This window comes from Nymphaea colorata, chromosome 5 (genome assembly GCF_008831285.2).
Source record: "Nymphaea colorata isolate Beijing-Zhang1983 chromosome 5, ASM883128v2, whole genome shotgun sequence".
Taxonomy (NCBI): Eukaryota; Viridiplantae; Streptophyta; class Magnoliopsida; order Nymphaeales; family Nymphaeaceae; genus Nymphaea; species Nymphaea colorata.
In genome coordinates, this window is record NC_045142.1 from 12,228,751 (window position 1) to 12,234,750 (window position 6,000).

The following is a 6,000-nucleotide window of genomic DNA, read 5'->3' on the forward strand; positions in this document are numbered from 1 at the left end:
ATGGGTTTTCACATTTGATATCACATTTGTGATTTATGCTATTTCTAAAAAAATGGGCTTATTTTTAGTCGACTCTAGTGGTTGTCCTCCTCAGAGTTGCTAATTACATGCTGAATCTAGTTGAATAGAATGTGGTGGTACAACTCTTGAGCATTTGAAACTTTCCGCACGTAATAACTTTAGCCTGAATTCTACGTTTTTTTTTGCAGTTTGCAGTTTGCCTATGTATTCAGTGAAAAGAAGAAACTGTACAGGTCCAAGTAAATGCAGAATTAAAGAATATTAATTTCATAGATTATTACGATAAAAAAAAAGAGACATGAATCTTACTAGAATTTGACAGTAATCTTGGAGGGAATCCTGCTGAAGCAGTAATAACTTTAGTTTTGTGTCGCCTGCTGTTAGGGGCCTTATTTGTTTTATTTGTAAAATAACATATATTTTAATTTGAATTTTACATTCTATGGACTAGTGCCCCACAGCCAAAAACTTCTGGGTCGGCCACTGGGTGCTCCAGTGGCTTTGATAAAGTTGGTTGGGTGGATCACAAACGCAACTGGGAAACAAGTTCCGAGTTGAGTAACATTCCGATAGCTCTCAAAAAAAGCAAAAGAGAAAAACTGAAAAAATGGGAGACCCAAAATACACGGGATGTGGACGCGACAAGGGTGTGGTTGTTTGAGAACTTGGATAACTTATGCCCTTTCGGTGGGTAATCAAAGGGAGCAGGGGCGGAGGGAGGGGGGCTCGCTCAGGCCATGGCTCAGGTGAGCCCAAATTTTTTTTTTATATGTAAAAAATTAAATTTTTTTAGTTTAGTCCGACCCGTCGCTCCTCTTGGCCTGACCCATGGATGGTTTGGCCCTCCCTTGAAAAAAATTCTAGCTCCACCCTAAAAGTGAGTTGGAGAATGAGTGGTGACTCCTTCAAGTGCTCTTGGATTTATACTTATTGCACTTAACCACTTCATTTTGTTTTGCTTGTACAAACGAGGATGATAGATTCTTCTTATACTTGGGCACTAGGCCGAGTTATTCTCGGTGGGTACTGGTACTCGAAAAAAAAGAACACCAAGGCAGCCAAATTAATTATCGGGCCAACTCGGGTGAGCCTGATAAGTCTGAATGAGTTTGATAATATTACTATTTATATATATAATTATAATATTTTATGATAATTAATTATATTTATATATATTTTGTATTAAAAATTATTTTTTTAAATTTAATCAGCCAGGCACGAATTCAGGCTGTCAAGCTAAACCCTAATTCAGGTTGGAGTGTTGGGCCTACCCGACCCTGACTCCTTATTGAGTCGGGTGAGCCTAACGAGCCCAGTACCCAAGCTTCAGCCAGTATTTGAAGCATATATTAAAACGACCCTCGCAGTCAACGAAATAATACAAAGTTGGGTGCCTTTTTTTAAACGAGGGACTGGCAGGGGCCTCCTTATGAAATTTTTCAGCAGTCATTCATTAACTCAGCCGGATGGGTATATAAAGTAACGGAAAGTGACAGTTTCACAAGAGTAAATGAAAGCTCCATTAAATGGAGCCTCCCATGATGCTCGCACAACTGTAAATTAAAGTGGATGTCTTCATATCCGGAGATAAAATGATTTGATTCATAGCCCCGTATAAGAATGCCACTGCTCACATACTCTTCGGTTTTTTTATTAAGTTCAAATATTTTAAGTTGGAAATTTTTCGTTGTTTTTAAAAATATTATATTCCATTTTTGAAAAAAAAATGAAAACAATATACTCTCCAATTCACGGTTTTGTGAATCCGATCAAGGGATGAGCAACCTGTACAAATTAATAACTTCCGATTCTTTTGAAGTAAAAAAATGGTTAATATATATTAACCTTGAGCACCGGCCAGGCCGCCGACAGGTACTTAGTACTTGACCTGACTCGACCGACCTGACTCGAGCTTGAGCTTAGAAAAAAGGACATCGGGCCGACCCAATAAATTATGGGGCCGGTCCGGGTGGGCCCCACAATACTTTTTAATATATATTTTATTAATTATATATATATAATTATAATATTTTATTATAATTAATTATATTAATATATTATTTTGTATTAAAATATATATTTTTTAATTTAGTCGGGATGAGCTCAGACTTGGGTTTTAACCGACCGGCTGCACCAGGACCCAGGTTTTGGGTGTCGAACCAACCCGGGCCTAGTACCTTATCGAGATGGGCTGGACCGAGCGAGCCCGATGCCCAAGCTTATATATGAGACGAATTAGTGAGAGCAATTTAAAAGTCTTAGATAAAAGTTGTAGGGTGTCGAGGATATGAAAAATTGGACGGCCAAGACTTTTCCACCTACCAGTCTGTGACAGGTGCCGTCTATGTTGGACATGAAGAGATCCGGCTGTGGTTGGCACCTATCTTCTCCAATCACAAAAGTAGCTTCACTATTTTGTCATTAGCTTTTGTGGCTTCTTTCTTTGTTTGTTTTTTTCCCTTCAAGGATGATTATATCCGCTTTCAGTTTTCGATGCACTTTTTGATTTAAAAAAAAAAAGTCCAAGGGACAACCCTTAGATCCTAAAGACAAAGCGTTTAGATGTCTCTTCCCAGTCCGCTCCATGCACCTCTCAACTTTAAGGAACAGTTGTGATAGCAACAACACATTGTAAGTATCACATGAATCTGTTTCTGTCTCGAAAATGGAGCAAGTCCGTAGAGAAATAATTCTAGTGTTTTATGTGGTTCAATCTTTAAGATGGATTCACTAGACACTTATAAGCTGTTTCTATTGTCAAAAGACTCATAATAGCAAGGCCTTAAAATGTTTGGTCCTAATTTCCTAAACCCTGATGCGGCCTTCGATCCTAAAGTAAATGAGAAAATAGAGAAAATGTATGGCCAATCTTAGGACAAGAGAAAAGTCATTCAGTATAGTATCTATTTAGTTTTAGAATTGAATCAGCTAGCTATTTGCTGGTTCGGTTGTGGATTTGTCTATATATATATATATATATATATATATATATATATATATATATATATATATATATATATATATAAACATTTATATGTAAATATAAATTAAAATAAGTTAAAATGCTTATATTTACTATAAAATATTCAAAAAATTTCATGTTACACTCCTCAAATCAAACAGTAAAGGAAATCGGTTGGCCACCCTTTCAATTTCAATTTCGAATTTATTTATATTTGAACCCGAATTCGAATTCGATCGGATATTATTTCTTAAGTCCGAATCTGACCTATTTTTTAATTGGATATTAAATTTTCCCATATCTGATTTCTTGGGATCGGTTCGATCAAATGTCCGATCCAAATCGGATATATTGATATCTTTATGCATGCCCATTTGATGTGTGCGGCTCGGCCACCACTTTTAGGTAGATTCATAATGAGAGATGGTTGTTGGAAAAACAGTTGAAGCATGGGAGGGACATGATCATTTTAGGAGCAAACTGATGGATATTTTTTTTTTTTTTACAAAGTTCCTTCAGAATACACTTTGTGCAACAAGAGTATGAGAGTCTAGTACTGTCCCATTTATTATCTGCATGATGCAGAATGTCTTTCTTCTCAGACCAGCTGCAAATTGTGCTTTTCCATGCTCCATGGACATCTCATGAAGAAAAAGATGAGAAAGGTATATATATCAATTGCATGACTTTCATGAGCAGTAAAGCTACTGACTTCAATATTGTTGTCCTTCCTAGCGTTCAGGGGCGGAGCGAGCTAGAATTTCATTTTTATAAGAAGCGCCCAACAATCTTGTGTTTACTAAATAAAAATTTTCAACAGTGGACAAACCTTATTTTATAAAAAAAAAATTACTGGGTCGAACTCATTTTTTTGTTTAATTTAATAGTAAACTTCATATTATTCTTTCAAGCCCTGTTTGACGCACATGGATTTTACTGTGTATCAAGAAACTTACCTTTTTTGTACGATTTTTCACTTTTGATTTTACTGTGTATCGAGAAACTTACCTTTTTTGTACGATTTTTCACTTTTAAATCAAACACAAGAAAAATTACCTTGTTGAAATAGATAGATCAGAATAATTTTACTCTGCAAAAAAAGTCGGACCCTTACCATGAATTTTTTTTCATGGTCAATTTATCGTTCCAATTTTTTATCTGCTATCAAACGGGGCCTTAAGTTGGAACCAAAACTAAGGGATGAGTTGAGATCCGCTAACCAAGTCTTAGCGGCAACACATATAGCTGAGATGGTGCCTCATCAAGGTTATATGAATGAGAAGTGCACGCGGCCTATACTCACACACTAAGGTGATGGAACATCAAACTCTCCTTCCCATATCATTGTCTGTTAGGACGGAGGGTTGCTTCAAAACTAAGTGTGAGCTAGTATAATTTTCCTGCTTTACCCTTTATGATCCAACAAAACATCTATGGGAATCAAATTGATGACATGTGGGTTACACTAGTGACTTAGCCACATATAACTAGGCTTAGGCATCGGGCCGGCATGGGCCTGAAACTAGAGCCCAGACCCAACTCAATTGGGCCGTTTAAAATAAAAAAAAAAATTTAAAATATAAAATCAAATGTTTTATATACAAAATATATTTTTATAATAAAATATATATTATTAATAAAATAAAAATAATATTAAAAACTTATCGAGTTGAATTAGGCCATATCAGGCCGACCCAGGCCTGCCTGATACATTATCAGACCGACCCAAGCCGGTTTTTTTGGGTCCAAACTTGGCCCAATGCCCACCTTAACTACCCACACCAACTCTTTAAAATTCTTTTACTTTTACATTGGCAAATTTAATAACATTCTTGCATGTTTGCGGGTGCACACGCCTTCTCAACCAACAACATAGTCACTATTTTTGTTTTCTAGAGTATCATGTGCAAAAATGGGTACTCGGTAACGTTATACTAAAGAATATATGAAATCAGGCCAAGTTCACAGTCGATCTTGTCAATCTCATCGGTTGGGTTAAGTCATTAAATGTTAGATTTAACCTTGCATGAAACACATAAACTAATAATAATTAACTTGTATAAGAATAATTAACTTCTCTGAACCGTAAAACGTTTCGAAGCATACTCTGTGAAAACCTAAGGTGTAAGCACAAGGAGAGGAGGTTGTGGCCTCTCTTATGGGCGGTAGAATGAACCACACACCCTTTAAAAAAAAAACATGAATCTGAACATAGTAAGAACACATCAGGCCAAAGAAGGGGCCGACAAGGACCATGGCGGCGCCCCACCTCATTTTGTGAAAATTTAAATTTTACTACTTATTTTCTAAAAAATAAAAAATCTAGTTCCACCCCACGACTAATTTTGAAAAATGTAAGTCTAAACATGATTTAGGGGATTAATCAATTGTATTTTACCTGTTAGATTATGTAAATCTAGGGTACGTACCTTATGCTAGTAATATATACTGTAACAAGCATGTTCATCGGCCAGGCCACAAACTGTAGTAAAAAAACATTTTTGGCCACAATTAAAATCTGAAAGGGTGGAAAATACACAGGTTGGCAGTGACGGTAAGTCTATGCCGTGAAACGTTCGTTCCCAATTCAGCAGAGTTGGATTGCTTGGCCAAAATTTTTTAGTTGAGAGGCACTAATTAAAAAAATAATAATAAAGCCCTCAGCAAATACATAGGAAAATTATTTAGAGCACTATATATAAATAAGTAAACATTAACTGAGGGTGCTAATTAGGGATGTCAATATAATTCGATCAGAATTGGATATCTGACCGAACCGATAAAAAAAATCAGATATAGAAAAAAATTTAATATCCGATTAAGAAATTGGATCAGATTCAGATATAATAAATGACATCCGATCGGATTCGGATATACATAAATATTTGATTGAATTCGGATACGGATTCAAATAATATTCCTTTTTAGACAAATATCATGTATCTAGTGCTATTAAATTTTGAAAATGAGCAAAATCCGGTTCAAAATTCGGATATGGATATAAATATAAAAATTGG